The sequence below is a fragment of the Lasioglossum baleicum genome, chromosome 7, assembly GCF_051020765.1.
Source record: "Lasioglossum baleicum chromosome 7, iyLasBale1, whole genome shotgun sequence".
Lineage (NCBI taxonomy): Eukaryota > Metazoa > Arthropoda > Insecta > Hymenoptera > Halictidae > Lasioglossum > Lasioglossum baleicum.
This window is the reverse complement of record NC_134935.1, coordinates 5,726,607-5,744,336: the sequence shown is the minus strand read 5'-3', so window position 1 is coordinate 5,744,336 and position 17,730 is coordinate 5,726,607. Positions and strand designations below refer to the sequence as shown.

Below are 17,730 nucleotides of genomic sequence, written 5' to 3'. Positions count from 1 at the left end.
GTTGCGGCTCTGCTATTATTGTACGCTGGGAAATATGTTTCTGAAACAAATTTGTTTGTGTGCATCCGTTTATTAAAAGTTTACCATACAATACAATTCAATTTCCACTATACAAGCTTTAACAACTTTTATTATTTTCTTTGCAATTCTTTATCTTCTCCGGCAGTTTTTATTTATTAAATACGCCTGAGTGCAGTGCCTTAAAATTGCCCTCTTCCGAGGCTTCAAACAGTATTTAACAAGAATTGTTTCTGAAGTTCGCGAATGGAAATTGTTCCGAGAGGATCAAAGAGGTCCGCGCTCGAGTTCCACGGCGAAAACTCGATGGAAACGTGACCGCTTTAATTTTCGACAACGTCTCCTTTGAAACCGGGCGACTCGAGCATTCCGCGCGGATTATGTGAGTGAGATTTTTTTAATGCGCCTCCCGATGGGGCCGGGAGATGCTCGTTCAGGAGGGACAAGGTTCGCTTTGTGTGACCGGAAGTTGAAAGGAGGGTGGAAGCCGCTTCCTTTCGACGCATCGTCGATCCTCACGATAGCTGGCTCGCACACGAGAACGAAAATCGAGGCGCTCGCTCGTTCCACGGGATTATTATTCGCGAGCGTTTATTCGACTCCGTATAACCGTGGCCGCCGCCCATTTTCTTCCACGTTAGCTGCCTTTCAATTCCCTATCCGATCCGGCGGATCGTTGTGATCTCTCGCAACTCTATTTACCAACCATTCTAGAAAATCATTTCCCCTCGAAGGTGCAAATTAGTCGGTTGTTCGAAAAGAGAGATGAAGATCATTCGTTTGCGTGCAAATTCTGGGGGAATAAAATCTAACCGATGTCCAATACCCAGATACATACGCCGTAATTAATTCAGATTTTTGAGTAGAACATCTTGGTTATGCAAAATTAAAAACCTCTCGACCAAAAAGTATATTCGGCGATTTCCCCCACTTTCCGCGGAACATGGTTCGGAGATAGCAGCATTATCCAGATCGCGACGCTGACAGATTTCCGTGTGGCGCGTGTAACTCGAGTATCGACGGTGAAAAATCAGCGAGGATGTTCGCGAAAAGGTATCGAGCCGCGTCATCGACTTCCGGTCGGCGTCGTCGACACTTTTTCCGCGCCGTCTAGCCGGAAGCAGCGTCGAATTTCCGACGGGCACAGACCGTTCGATCCACGGCCGTTCTATTTTCCATTTAACTCTGTAAATAGGACACGCTCGGCTGCCGGTTAATTAATCGTGGCCGGGATATGCGGATGGCACAAGTGCGTTGAAAAGCCCGTTTTCTGGACGAAATTTCATCACTCGAAACTGTTTTAGACGAAACTCCCAGGACACAGAAGATACTACATGATGTTTGTATTTGTTTGACATTGCGGGGTAACGTTGGCCAGTTCTGTAAACAAAAGATTATTTTTATCATGATGATCTCTCTGTCAAAAAAATTTTTTTTTAAATCGGATCTTTGCTCATTATGACGCCACTATTATTTTTGAAATAAAAATTCCTTTAGGCGCGTCGCGTACACAATTGCTGGACAGTGAACGAGTCTGATCCGTCACGCTTCGAGGTGAAACGCTAGTCGGGTAAACAGATAGGTGTGCAATCGCCATAGAAGTTTTCTGTTTCTTTAAAAATGAAAATAGAAAATTTATAAAATGTCTCTCTTCCTTCCTTCGGGAGAGCAGTTTCCACGACGAGAGGGAATAGCGAGATAGATAGAGCTTTCCTGAGAAAGGCGAGTCTGAGCAAGAGATATTGGCAATAAGCGAGACGGTGTCGACGGGAATCCGACGTCAAAATACACGGGCTTACGCGGAGCAAACTTGGCCGGAGTATTTACGGCCAGTCGAAGTAATGGGCAAAGTTCGCGGGCGAGCCCGAGTTTCCGTATCACGGAAATCATCGTCACTCCAATTCCAGTGGAAATGTTACGGCGACTAGCGCAGGAAACTGTGGAACAATTGATTTCCTTGATAGGCTATCGCGCCCTTTCGATCAGTCGATAACGCGCGGATCGAGCTTTGTACGCCGTGCTTCAATTACTTCCGAGTTTAATTGACGAGAAAAATGTAGGACAGGTCGCTTTGCATTGTTTCAATTAAAGTAACTCGTACAGTAAAGTAAATACAACAAAGTAACTCCATTTTTTCGACATACACATTCTGACATAAATCAGACAATATTAAGTTGATACACAAACAAACGTGATCATTTGTTTATTATCTTTTCATTACTTGGTAATAAAACGGACTTGGTTAGGTCTTGGTTAACCTAACCTAATACTTGTGTGATGTAACAATATTAAATGTACGCATTGCGAAAGAATCTTTTTAAACAACCTAACAAAATCTGCACAGGTTTGGAATTGGTTGAATTTTGAATATTAAGTTTTGGCAGACAATCTCTGTCGCGGAATGTAATATTCACAGATTCGAGATTGAATTCTAAATTCCCGGACTGCTTCTGTCCGATAATGTACTTTCAGATCACGTGCAGCGTTCGAGGAGATCAAAGAGCGTTCATCATGTGATTTGCAATCGCACTGCTATTAGGAGCAGAAACGTGAAATATTAAATCTGTTAATCCGCGGCTTAACGAGAATCCGATGGGGAACGTATTGACGGGGCCGTTGACTTCCCCCTGTTCTCATAAGCTGGTAAAACAGCGTGTTTGCTAATGTTAGGAGAACAGCGTTCCGTTAAATGCCACGAAAATGCCATTAACGCGAGCGGCCATCGAAAGTTAGCGGTGCGCGCGGGCCCGATTTCCCGAGGCGATGCGCCGGGAAACTTTTTAATGCCGCCGCGTTGCAACAGCTGACGCCTCCATTAAATACCTACCCACTCATTTCTCCTCCCATCTCGCTCTCTTTTTCTTTCTTTACTGCAAGGGAAATTACGACGCGAGTCTGACAATGTTGCGCCGCGCGGTCTTCCGTAACGCCATTACGCTCCCGGACAGAAGGATCGCACATCTTACTTACATTTTTAAGAGTTCTTTCTTTTTTTTGTTGCAAAAAAAGTGTATGGAAGCATCTTTTTTCTCAAAACTACATGCGCGGAGGAAAAAAGTATATGCGAACGATAATAATCTCTCAGCCCGAGACAGTTTCATTTTTTCCCACTTTGATGGCTGTGTCCGAAGCTTCCTGCTGGCCGCAACAGTGCAAGAGTGTAGGTATTCTCGATCGCCGGCGAACGTTTAATTTGATCTCGATTAAAGCAAGGAGAGGCGGATAAAAAAGAGAAACTTTAATGGAAAGAGTTTCGAAGAAGGTTTCGATTGCGAGCCCCGCTGGCCATTTATTACGAGGCACCGGTCTATATTTTTAATTTATTGGACGAGATTTCGCGGAACGTCCCGCGGGAGATGTCTCTGCCGCGTTCTTCCTAAAAATATTTAAGGACATCAACGAGGAATACAATTTTTATTCGGCTCCTGTTTTCTTGCGAACATGTTTTGCGAATGTTCGTGCAATTTTCGTAGGCGAACTTTAAGAAAGTGAACCGCTCGTCGCGAAAAATTCAGATCCGCTCGACGAGGGCTTCGTTTTTGAGGCTATTTTGCGGCGAGTTGCTCGCAAGTGGAGCGCGAAAGTTAAATCGCTTCGAGAGCGGCACTCGACGTGTTCGAAGAAAGTTCTTTCGACAATGGTCGCCGCGCCGTCGTCGAATGCTTCTTGCGGAGCGACTCTGCTTCTCTCGTTCTGAAACCTAACGTTTCCTATAAAACTTGTTCCTTCTGTTGCAGGTATGGTTCTCAAATACTCGAAGCGTTGAGGACGCCGGACATTGTACTCTTCCGGAGATCTTCAGGTAACGATCGCGCCTTGTTCGATTCGGTAGTCACTAAATTGTTCGATCCAGGCCACTGTGCAACGTCCTGGCCGTTCCGGGGTGCACAGGGTGCAGCCGGTTCCGGGTAAAGTGGGGGTGGTGGACCCGCGACACGAAGGGGATGAAGACTAATATGCAAACGTTGATTCACGGGGAGACAATGGCGAGAGAGAGAGCCGCATTCTGCGCGTCGAACACTGTGAATGGAAGCAGCGTTCGAGAAACTATGAATGAGCTTAGGAACCGAGTGCGTGCGCGATGTGCACGGTCGCGTCCCGATGCACGTGTGCTGGTGCATTCACGTGCATGCTCGCCTGGCCGAGGCCAGCAACTCGCTCGATTATATCCTGCGAGCCAATAGCCGACCGCGTTTTGAAATACAATCCCTTTAAATGTCGTGCTCTCCGTGGTGGTCTCTGCCAGCTTCCCCCAAAACAGATGTTTTTTATATTCTCTTTTTCCTTCTCTCTGTCGCCCTTCTTGCTTCTCTTCTTTTCGGGTAGAATACGATAGCGAAGGGATCGAGTGTCGCGTTTTGTCAGTTTCGGGGAAATATGGAGCACCGAGGGAGTCTACCTTAATCCCCGACTACCGTTCGGCTAATTGCTACTTTAGTGAGCCGTGAATTAAATTAGATTGAGCGTGGCGTCGACTTGAGCGAGCACGTTTACCTGCGACTGGGCCGTAATGTTTAGAGTCAACCGGATCTAGGACGTAATTAAACGTTTACGTAGCATACTTTGGTGTAAGGTAATAGCCACGGTAGAATGAAGTGTCGCTAATGATAGAAGTAAATTACGTGCACTCTTATTTTCTACATTAATGGTCTCGTTAAACTCGGAATAATTTACTAATGTACTAACCGATGCGCTAAATTTCCTAGCCAATTTCTGTCTTTATCACGTAAACAGACGCAGAAAATATTTGCATTATCTTTAATCTCATCATTAAGAAATCAATTTTTATTCAGTTCCATTTTCATGCAAATTATGCATGAACATTTTATTTTTCATAAAGATCCGCTGTCTACGTTTAAATTCTCACAGATTCTTTCATAAAGATGAATATAATGAATAAATCCTGAGTAATAATATTAAATAACAAAAAACAAACCACTTCAATAAAATAATCAAATAAAATGGAATACCTTGTAGAACATCTTCAGTATAATGTGATTATGGGTGTAAACAGACCCCGTTCGCTTTTCTATAGTTCACCGAGCCGCAGAGACCGGATAGGGAAGCTTATCAGTCGGCAGCATCGTAATTGCAGATAATGTTTATCATGACCGATAAGCGACACGAGAAAAATTCAGTGAAGGACGGAAGACAAATCCCCTCTTGATCCCCTGAAACTCAGGTTTTCCTAAGAAATTCCGTTCGACCGAAAGTTCGACGCCTCTGCGGTTCTCGTGGCCGCGGAGTTTGATTCAGTTTGCCGAAGCGCTCCACGATTCTCTGTGCTTGCACGAATTTTTAATCGTGTTACCGCGTAACTCGCTTTCCACTTTGTTATCTTCGAATACGCCGGTTGTGTACTGCTGTGTTCACCGGGTTCATTAGGAGCCCGGCCCGGCAACAGCGTCCCGGATTTCTCTCCGCCAGAAATTATTGATCCCTACGTTATGTTATCGGGATTTTTCGAAGCGCATCACCCCCGTGCCGTCACGTTGATGAAGAAATTCCTGAGCTGCCGTCAGTCAGCCCCTGATAGTTACTGTCGACCCGACGACGCTAACCGTAACCAAGGCGCGCTTGATTACTAGCGAAAATATGTGACCTCGTTATCGCTCTGGAATCCACGCCTCCGTCGTTCTCCATTTTCTGCGAACTCGCACATTTTTCACCCCTCCCTCTGCCCCCTACGTCGTCTTCAAATCGAACCTGAAGGTGTTCGATATACCCGAAAATCTCGGAACTGAAATCTTGCTTACATCGTGTACAATATTCCTTTTACAATTCGTGTGCAATATTCCAGAAAAGAACAGTGAAAAATTCTTTGTATTTTTACCATTCTTTTATAATACCATTATCAACACATTTGTGACATGTTTCTGATCGAAATGGATCTTATTTGCTTGTTTAATTTACATTACAGTACCACCCCGATACAGTACCGCCTTCGACTTTGCGGCAAACAGTTTACTTAAACTTACATATGCGCAAACAATTGTGTACCAATATCTTGTGTACCATCATCGAGTCGCAACAGTTAAAAAATATATAGGGGGAGTTCCCCTAGTACCGGACACTTAAGGTTTTTCTTAAATAAATAAAAGGAATATTGATTTATTTTTATTTCTTTTGTACATTAATTACAAGATAACAGTAATAGAAATCAAAGTAAACTATCAAATAAACCAACATTATTATAATATTTAAATTACATTAACATTAATATAGGTCATTGATTTAGAGTGAGTCTAGAATGGCCCCTAATATCGGACATAGTAAACATGTGTAAATTAACGCATAATACTTTTAAAATAATTTACAATGATCACAAATATAGTCGTCGAAACATTCAGGGATGTCGGCACAAACTTCGTGAGCCCATTCTTGGCATTTTGAGCACTGTATCCAGTCCTCATTATTGGTTTCCAAACAAACCACACAAACTGTCTCCTCGTTTGTATTTTCCGGTTTCACTGCTCGAGTTTTCTTTATTTTATTTTTTCTATTCGTTGTTTTAAAGTTACTTTTTAAATTCTTCTTTTCTTCTCTTATCCGTTTTTTATTTTCTTTTTCTTCGACCAATAATTTATGAGATTGTGAAGTAAGAACTTCACTCTTTTCTGATTTTCTTTTTCTTGATTCTGATCGCTTTTTTGTTGCGTCAGGCAACGGAGACAATTTTAAAATAGATTTATAAATATCAGCAGCAGAGGTCTAGGTGGATGCACGTCTAATGTTTTTGGACTTTTCTCACTACGAACTTCGAATGTTGGAGTTCCTTTTCATTCCATAAACCTCGTTTTTTGAAGTCCATGTCGTTGCTTAGGTGTATTTTTAACGACTGAAAGTAAGATAATAAACATTATTATAAATACGAACATACAATAATGAGTTTGTTACTGTCCGATAATAGGGGACAATATTGTGTCCGATACTAGGGGACAGCGAACGCACTGAAAAATAATATTTTTCCGAAAAGCAGTTCACTTTATAGAAAAAAACAAAAAGTAAATGAAAAAATACTTACCAGAACTTACAATAACACTGATCAGATGTCTTTTATTCACGACAATTTGATAGATATAACACTTTATAATTTATACGATCCACTGCTTTCACGTCGAACGCTAACAGTCGAATGATTTTAATGGCTTTGTTCACGCGACAGAAACGTGCAATTTCCGCACGTCGTTTGTTTTAGCCTTTCCTTTGTTTTGACGGTTAAAACGACTTTGTTGCATTTCAGATTATTGAGATACAGCTCATGTCCGATACTAGGTGCCGTCCGGGGCTAGGGGAACTCCCCCTAACTCGTGTAACTGATTATTTTTACTAAAAAGAAGACTAACTTACATATGCACTTCAAATATACTCATAAATAGACTGTGGATCTGTATGCAAAATATAATTTTTACACATCAATTAAGTTCATAAAAAAAACACATAAAAAAGCAGTCTTCAGTTGCTCTTTTCATTTAAATAGTTCATTGGAGACCATTAGGAACGTCTGCAGCCCAGTGATCCGCGACGACATGTCCCCAATCAAAATGGCGGGTGGCAAGCGTGTTAACAATCAGTCGCGTTTCCCGAAGTAGAATCGATAGGGGTTTCCTCGGTGTTCCTCGGGATAATTGATCGGTTCCACTGTTGGAACGGTTCCCGATTTTCCATCAGTTCTCTCGTGTTGCTCATCGCGACGCGATAAAGGGAGGAGGCGACGCGGACGCGGCGGCAGAAGACAGATAGTCGGCCGCGAGCAAACAGGTGAAATGAGGTAAAGGGAAAAGGAGTCTGTTCGGTTGGCCTGGTTATTTGTCAGACGGCGTGCCCGCGTTTTTGGTTCACCGACGTCGAATAAACGCCCCCGACGAGTTATGTGGAAAACGGTATCGCGCAACACTGATCGGAAATCGTAAAAACCCGAACCAAATTCAAATTTACAACCTCTATTAAAATTTATGAACTTTGGTTACTCCATTTTCTTCAATTTTGTTTATATAACTGATAGCAATGATACATCAAGAATCAATGAAACGGATCTTCGGTGAATCGCGAACGTCTGAATACCATCAAACGTGAGAATTAATCGGGAATCGTGTCTCGCTGGTGCGAATCGAAAATGCACACGTTGAACGCATCCTTCGCGAACAGGTAAGTCGACGGTTTCTGTAACGCGATGCCTCCACCGCGTAACCTATCGTCTAGCCCACCGTCGTGGTTCTCAGTTTCACGACAGAGAACGCAGAAACGGGCCGCTCGGCCACTGGTTTCTCGCGCCAACCAACTTGCCTCTATCCCTTTAACGATTTTTTGACACTAGCTTCACGGAACACTAAAGGTGACTATTTTACTGGGTTATTGGCCGCCTTTGATTGACCCGTGTTTTTGGGACACCCTATATGTTCAGTACATAATAGCAAAAGAGTAATTAATTTTTTCCCGTTTTACTTTCTTATCGAGATATAAAGGTCACCTTGAGTCTTTGTATTGTGAAAGACTTCAATCTTACGATTGAATAAAAAACTGAATCCAGAGTAAAACACTAATAGCTACAGAGACATTCTCAAATAATCTTAATGCAGATATTAAATGATTAAAATGATTCAGAATAATGATTTTCGTGCAACGACCTAGAAACGAAATTCGTCCGAGAAAGGTTAAACCAACGTATTTTATAGAAGAAGAACATGCAGTTAATCGAAGTCACGAGTGCGTGCACGATCAAACCTGCAGAAGCGGTTATTGGCTCTCAGGGCAGCTTTCGTAAGAGTTTCGCCGGTTTCCTCGTTCGCGCGCGACCACGAGACCGTCGCATCATATATGGTTCTGTTCTTGAAACGATCGTCCCACTTCTGCTTGGTTCGCCTCCGGTGTCTATCAGACTTGTCCACGACAAGCCTACTGTGCATTCTCCTCGAACATCGTGTTTCACGCTCGACGGGGATCCCGTGTGCACTACCGGGCCCGATACGGCCCGACCCGGCCCGACCGCTACGTTGCACACCAGCAGGTAACTCCGTTATCGACGTTCCGAACGGTTCCCAAGTTGTCTCTTCTCGACTCGGCAACGAGCCGAATCAAAGTGACCCATTAACTGTTCAAGACGCGTGATTATGCAACGCGTGCACGAAAGCGGCGGTGAAATTCGCGCCGCGAATTCTTCCAAGCGCCTCTTCTTTCCATCTGCCTGAACTGGCCTCCTCTAGCTTGCTGCTAGCCTAACAAGGGGAGTGGTATTAACTCCTCGTATGCACTACACTGTAGAGCATAACTATAACTGCACTAAAGTTTGCAGAAGTTTGCGACATTTGTAAGAAACTCTAGTAAAGGTACGGGCACGCCGCACAGTGGTGCGAACAGGGAAAAAAATCAATTTTTCGAATGTTAGGTACATAGATTTTTCATTGCAATTTCGTTTACTATATATAGTTGGAGTATTTAAACCAATAAAAATTTTTTATAAGTATCACTTATTTCCAGGAATAATATGACATGAAAGTTTGGAAAAAGTGAACCTGCGATTTTGGCTTATAAATGCGTCTACGTATAAACGCAGCCACAAGAATCTAAAACATTATAACACTTGAACAATATTATAATTTGATTATGTTTATAATAGATGATTTATTTAACGTAGCCTTAATTAATGTAAGTGTCATTTATTTATCTAAAACACACAAATTGAAAAAGAGCTATTTTGAATAGTAGAATTGAAGTTTAATTTGACATAACTTGTTCGCGCCAAAAAGCGCCAAGATAAAACTTGTTGCGAATCATGCAACACACGTTAAAGTACATATCCAATCGGGTTTTGGCTGCGAACTCCTGCGAACCTGGCTCTGCGACCAATTTTTTCTAACTATAGTAGTCGCATGTATCCGTGTACGCTCTTTAAAACGGAATAACTTTTCTAAACTTTTACCAAACGATCTGATTTTTTGTGATCAATTAGATGCAGTTGTATACTAAATAATGTGCAAAAAAATTTTTGAAACAGTAGCAATTACGTAAAAAAAAGGCAGTTAAAAATTTTTTTTATTTGTCCCCGTAAAGAAAATTTAAAATATACGTTTAGTAGATCTATGTTAGTTATATATACTGAAAATTTCATCGAAATTGATTAACATACACACGAGGTATAAGTGGTTAAAAATTGTGAAAATCTTGTATGTACATTGTACATATACACAGCTCTTACGGCTCCTGGTTAGTTCCTGCATACGAAAATGCGAATATCTCGAAAACTAAAAGCAACCCCCCTATGTTGGAACAGGAAAAAGTTGTTCAAAATGTCGAAATCTATAACATATTTAAATTTCATCAAAATCGGAGAACAGTAAAACAAGTAAAATAAAATTTTAATGAAAAAATAAATTAATTAATAAGTAAATAAATATTTATTTTCTTGTCACATAACCGTTGTACCTGTGGCATGCTTTCCACAAATTTTCAAGCAAATATGTAGGACAGTTTGGTTTTTATAGATTTTTTTCCGCTTTTTGGCCATTTGGCACCACTGTGCGCCGCACAGTGGGCTCGATTGAAGAAGCACGCGACATTTTGCGAAAAAAAAAAAATAAAAACGGTTAAACAAATGTGAAATTATATTAAGTTACAAATCATTGAGGAATTATTTTTTTATATATTCAGTTCAAATTTCATTGCAATATCTTCAGTGGTTTAAGAGTTATTCAAACATGTCGCGTGCTTCTTCAATCGGGTCCACTGTGCGCCGGTTGTTATTGAGTGTTCTTTTCGTGTCAAATCATGATCTAAAAAATGAATATTCAATAAACATTAACTATAAGGCGTTCTGACTTCACATTTACTTTTAGATTTTGGGGTGTCCCAAAAAAAAGCGACGTAGCTTAAGATTCGAATAATCATGGATGAATATCAGGTCGTGAAATATGAAACTTGACGAATAAAACACAAATTTCAAACACATTTGTCAAGTTTAATATTTAACGATCTGGTACAACAAAAACTGCCTCGAAAGTGAATGTATTAATGGCAGAGATGAGGTACGGGGTCGTTTAACCATCGCTGAATCGGCGCATCAACATATCAGGATTCATCTCGCGCAAACCAACTCTCTGTGATCATTTCCGAGATACAGCCACGGTTGCTCCGACCGACAGACAGAGGTTACGCACGAAGATAACAGTATCTAGAGCTAAGCGAACCCTTCGCGGTCGTAATTCTTTCGCAGAGCAGTAACGTCATTACAGAGACGGTATAAAAACAGTCCGGAGTTGGACTACCCCAGGCGGAAAAGTAACGATTTAGTCGTTACTTCGGGGTACGTCGGAGATAAAGTTCCTTTGGACAAAGACCCCGCTATTCCGAATGTAGATGGTAGATAACGTGTCTAATCTCGGAGGTGTTATGGCAGTCGTTAACCATTTAACAGAGAGTCTTTACCTTAGGAAAGTAAATGTTTCGAATAAAAGAATCTTCAAAATACAGTGTTGTTCATTAATAACGCTTCAACAAAGCAGCGGAGAAGATTTTCGCAAAGGGAAAAGTTATTTCAAGTGATCATGGGAATTACCCCTTTCAACGAGAGTAGAACATTTGTGGGGCACCCTGCATAATACAGCAGTTTAGTGAAATTTTATTTTGCGAACTGCGACCACATCGGCACGAGAAATAAAATTTTAATTGGTGTACGTTCAAGTTATTGTATAAAAATTGTTTAAAATTGCTTTTTTGAAGAAAAATGGAATGCAGTTACGAGGATTAATGGTTGATAAATGGTTGGCAGTCGGCATCTGTATGAATTCTTTTGAATGGAAAACGGAGGGATTGCTACCGTGTCCCGAAATAACACGTCCTGATCGTTAATTAGAATATCTGCAGTAATGGATTCCTTTCAGCCGAAAATTGAAAAAGGTTTTGAAATGACCAGGCACGTCGTCCATTTTTCCAGAATTTGTCAGACAATGTCCAGAGGTCAGCAGTCATCCAGCCGTTCTGGCTCGAGCGTGTCGCACACGTGTCGCCTGCCGCTTTGCATTTACTGCGCTCGCGCTGAATATTTCCAGTCCCGCGGTGCAATAAGCGCATTCTATTCTCTTGGCTCGCGTGCACGTTCCGAGCGGTACACGTTGCGGTAAGATAAACCGGAGATGAAAATGCATGCGCTGGAAATTGCACGCGGCTTCTCTCTCTCTCTCTCTCTCCTCATCTCTCTCTTTATCCCGCGGCGGATGATGTGATCGCTAGTTCCTCGGTCGCAAAGTCCTTTCACTGATTAATACAGCTTCCGTTAATATCTTAATGACGCGATGAAATCTCCTTTTTAAAACGAATTCTTGCGAAAATCACGCTGAATTGTTCTAAGTGCCGTCATTTTTGAAATGTGCAATTTTTCCCGCCATTTTATGTGGAAAGAATATCGTTTTACAATCGTCAAATAATCGAAATTATCATGATTTTACTGGCATAAAAATGTTGATACTCGTTACAATGTTGAATAACGTACCCCTAAACTTCCGTAAGGATTAGCGTATCTCTTTGCAAGAAATTCCTAAAAATTGATGAGAAAAACAAGCCGTTTGCAGGAACTTCTCCCGTAGCAATAACAAATGTCTTTATTAAACCGCCAAGCGAAACGAAGGAACCGAGAATAAATATCTGCCGGGGCGCTTAAAAATCAAGCTAAAAGTAAATGAGATGATGTAAAGGCGAGGCAGAGCTGTATTTATGCGGAGCGTTGCCGCGTGGGTGTTGAATAATACAGCCTATAAATTAAATCCGCGGGCGAGCATGTTGAACGCGTTTCCGAATCCTTTATCACCGCGTGTTTCGAATCGTTACCGGTCCTGGTGGGCAATCCGTCGCGCAATTGAAAGCGATTCGTCACGTGAGAATGGAAGGTAATAAGATTCGCGCGAGGAAAACAGATGAGACTAGATTACCCGCGTATCCCGCTGCACCGGGACGAATGCAGAATCGAGACGGAAGTCGCTGTCGGCAATCGGCCGATAAGTGTCTTCACGGGTCGATAGGATAACCGAGACGAGAAAAGACCCCCTGCGCTGATTGGGTGTCATTTTTTTCGAGCTGGAAATCGAGTACAGCCTGCTGGCTGGTTTGACGATCACTGACGCAAGCAACCCGACACCTGGGGCTCGTTAACCTGACCCTTCCATCGACGATGCTACGTACATTATGTTACATAGGAGGATTTCGAGTTAAATCCGGCGATGTGTGAACACGACGGTGTCACGGTTGCCTCACGGATTTCGCCCGAGACGTTTTCACTGTTGGAAACACTGCGACAGCAGAATGAATTTGCTCTCCGAACTCAGCCTTTTGCAAATCAATCTCTCATTTTAATGGCTTTGTTCACGCGACAGAAACGTGCAATTTCCGCACGTCGTTTGTTTTAGCCTTTCCTTTGTTTTGACGGTTAAAACGACTTTGTTGCATTTCAGATTATTGATATACAGCTCATGTCCGATACTAGGTGCCGTCCGGGGCTAGGGGAACTCCCCTAATCGTTCAGAAATTCAATAATATCATACAGTAATGTATTAAAACTGTGTGATTAATCAATTTTCGAAATAGAAGTACATTTGTGCCCATAATTATGAAACTGGTCTAAGTTATACATCATTTTAACTGTCTAACAATTGTAAATGATCAGCCTTCGACCGTTCGTTAAAACTTTCGATTGCGAGGAGTCCACGAAGTCTGCGGGCGTCGTGCGAGCGTAGAACGCGAACGAAACTTCATGATTTTTCTCTCGGTGCGGCAGTTCTTTCTCTGAATTTTCCTGCGCGGAAAATACGTGGTCCGTCGGTCGGACATTTCCACGGCGGCATTTATACTTGAATTACATTTCAGTGGTCGCAAATTGGCCGGGCGCTCGGACATTTCCAGCGGGAACACGGAAACACGGCGGATGGACTAATCGCGTTAGGGGTAATTCAATTACCTTCCGTTCCCGTACACTTATGAACGTGCCGCGAATTAAGCCTGTTCCTTCGTGGCTCGTCGCACCGCGCATCGAAAGATCTCTGAAGTGTTGCCGGTGGATTAGGCTTTGCTCGCTTGTAATCACTGGCTCGAGAGCCTTTTGTCTTTCGAGGTAGGTCTCTACAGCCGCGTGGGTGAGCTCGTCGCACGAGTACCTACGACCTGCGACCTCTCTCTTTCTCTTTGTTGCCGAATTCTTGGCGTGACTGCGGGAAAATCGGTCGCTTCTCCTCTCTCGGTTCGCGAATTCTTCATCGGAGGTTAACTGGCTCAGCTTCTCCTCCAATTTTGCCAACACCTGCGGTCTGTTTACCGGTAACAATGCCAAGATCGAAGCCAAACACTAACCTCCTCGGCCAGAGTTACGGGATACTTGGTGTCTTCATAGAGAATCATGATCGCCCTCAATTTTCCTCCAGGGATAGCCATTCGTTTACCCAACCGTTTATTGGGAACGCCCAGCAAATTCGTACAGTCGCGTCACGAACTATAAGTATAACCAGTGACGTCACTCCGTGTCGGTTCCTTTGATGCGTCGAGAAACGATTTCTGAGATCGTTTATACACTTGTGTGATTGCGAAATGTTCAGTTACGTCTGATTTTATGCACTTATGACAAAAATTAGGAGGTGTAATTTAAATTAGGAAAATTTAAACGTACCATCATATTATTTTCAACCTACTAAACACGATAAGGAAGAAAATAAATTTCTATTTCACTCCAGTTTGTCGCAATTCAGGTAAGAAATTTTTATTAGGTCGGAAAGAAAGTTCTTACGGTTTTGCATTTGAATTTAATAGTTAAAAACCGCAAGAACTTTCTTTCCATTGCAATATTTTGCATAAAGATCCGCAGTCTAATTATTATGCGTGATAATTATCTTTTTCCTAATGGCTTAAATTATATCTCATTTTTCTAATAAAAGTTCAAACTATAAATGCACATGGTTCGCGTGAAAATAGACTATTTTGTATAGTGTGTTCAGATAGACTTTGAATTGATTTTAAAATTTCAATTGATGTCTTAATCAAATCATATTCACACCTACTTGTCGTTATTTAATCTCTTAATTATTGGTTTTACTATAAAAATGCAGTTGTCCAGATTCAGGCATTTCACCTTAGTATGTAGTGATAAAGAAGGTTTTGTGCAGCTAGCACCGGGAATCGCAGCACTGTGGGGCGATTCGATGTCTGTGGTCCGCGGATGTTGCAAAAAGCCTTCGCGCCGCGGGATGTTTTTTCAGAAAACATCTGTGCAGGTCGACTATAGATACATACATCGCTGTTACTAGGCGCAGCCGTAAGGTCAGATATTTCTAGCGGCGAATGGGATACGCGCGATGCGCGAAGCCACTTATGTGTTTGCTTGAACAGCAAACATTTTGGTATCCTCGGCTACTTATTCAGCCACTGGATATCCGAGGTCCTGTCGGATGAGTCACAAACCCGCGGTCATAATTCAGAATGTAAATTGGGACACTCGAGTAAACGGTGTTGCGCAAATACAACCCGTGTGCGTATGTACCACCAGTTTGTGTGCTAATGAAAATTAATAGAAACGCTCCGAAGTGTTAATATTGATGTTCACGCTGGGCTCGATATTAGAACTGGTAGTCTGCGAACGCTGTATTAGTTAGACACTTCGAGCTGCTTCTAGAGGAACTGTCACGCGTCTTCGCTTGTTAGACAACGAATTACATACACTGTTCCGGCTAATCTGCATTGCTAATGAATCGAGAAAGAAACTGCGGAATTATGGATGAAAAGCTGAAGGTGAATTCTCTCGAAGGTTGATACGAAACGAGGCATCTGATGCGATACTGTTTACAGTAACGGACAGAGAAGCGTCTGTGTGATACAGCTTTTAATTTTCTTTATAGATCATTGAAAATTAGACTCGTTGTGTAACGAGTTGTAACAAATACGATTCAGTTTTTTTTAAACTTATTTTCCGAGGTGACTGTACAAGTAAAATTAAAATTTCCCTCAATCATTTTAACCCTATTAAGAAGATTAGTTTCTGGCTTATTTTCTTTATTTAATCAGATGCGAAAATTCTGAGATAAATCGAGCAGATGTCAAATACCCAGATGTGCATGTAGTGTAATTAATTCACGTTTCTAAGATGAAAATACTGGTTATAAAAAATCGAGAACTTCAGGAAGAATAGGAAAAGTGCAGATTTCGCATTGAAGTTAAAGGTACTTACATTTAATGTGTTCTGTGAGTATATTGGTACGCACAAAAACAATTAAACAGCAAAATGAACAGGATCGTGAAAGTTAAAAAAAAATGTTCAGAACAATCCGATCCTAGTCCAATCTCGAAGGTGGTTGCACGGGAGACCGGGTGAAGTCACGGGATCAACGGTGTCATTCGTGAGTCATCGGTTTCTCCGGGAGAACCGCAATCATTCTATCTTGGTTAAACATCCGTTTCTTCCGATGTTCGTAGACGATGACCTCACGGTTGTCGGTGGTCGGTGGTCGGCAGTGAACGGTGCACGGCCGCGTTGTTGCGGTTTGCAAAACGGAGAAAAACGAAAAAGAGAAGCGATGTTCCATCATCGTGGAAGGCGTGCAGCCGGTTTACATCAACCCCCAAAAATAACGCGGCCAACTAAAAGGCTAGCATGCCGAGGCGCCGAGCTACATACTACGGGCGAACGCGCTTCCGTTGATCGCTTGCCAGACCGAAATGGAATTACGGGCTGAAATCTGGCTGCTGCCGTGGCAGATACCCGTCATCCCTCTCCTGTTACTGGCAATTCTGAGAAAATAAAAACACGTGCCTGCCGTTGCCACCGCGAATGCTCTTCCAGGTAGCTTATCTCGGATTAGCTACCGGTGAATTGATCGACGATGGACTCTTTAAACGATTCTATTAATGATGAATTGACATAATGATTTATTATTGACGCCAGAGGCGGATCTAACGGTACGCGGACTAAGCGGTGGCGGGAGGCCCCGAGCTCTTAAAATATCTCAACTTAAAGATTTTGGAAATGACCGAAAAGGTTCGAAAAACCCTCCATAAAATAATCGAAAAAATCTAATATAAATAATAAATACATATTGTAAATATACGTATTTACAATATAAATATAAATTATTTTATAAATAATTTCAGAGAAGAATTTGAAAAAGTGGAAAAAGAGGCAACTGATTTTTCAGGGCTATTATTTAATGTAGAAGAAGGACAAACTCGCAGACACAAAAAGAGAAAAATGTTTTTTGATGAAAACAAAGAAGTCGGATATGAATTTACAATAAGAGAACATTTTATGGTCAATTCATTTTATGTTGTATGTGATAACATCAAGGCAGAACTATCTCGTAGAATTCAAGCGTATGAAGTTGTTGGTAAAGCCTTTTCGAATATTTTTTGATTTGAATTTATCAAAAGAAGAAAAAAAGATCGCGATGAATAAGTTGAAGGATATTTACAAAAATGATATTGATGTTTGTACTATTGAAGATGAATGTGACCATTTTTTAATGTTTCTGAAATAAAACGAGGACAGCATAAAAACCACACCAGACATCTATCGAGCAGCCATTGAAATGCCTTGCACATTTCCGAATGTTGAATTATTATTGAATTTTTTTTTAACAATTCCGTTATCTAATGCGTCAGGAGGAAGATCGTTTTCTGTTTTAAAGCGTGTAAAAAATTATTTAAGGAGCACTATGGGAGAAGAAAGGCTAAATAATATGTGGCTATTCT

General features: G+C 41.7%; 1 protein-coding gene across 6 annotated transcripts in view; it reads left to right on the top strand.

The window, feature by feature from the left end:
- LOC143210714 (uncharacterized) overlaps nucleotides 1-17,730 on the top strand; it is an 88,725-nt gene that overhangs the window by 14,018 nt on the left and 56,977 nt on the right. The window contains exon 2 of one of the 6 annotated variants that reach the window (XM_076427835.1): nucleotides 3,756-3,820. The exons of the other annotated variants lie outside the window; for them this stretch is intronic. The gene's annotated coding sequence lies outside the window, so the exon portion shown is untranslated. The remainder of the gene's footprint in view (nucleotides 1-3,755; nucleotides 3,821-17,730) is intronic. 6 annotated transcript variants of the gene reach the window in all.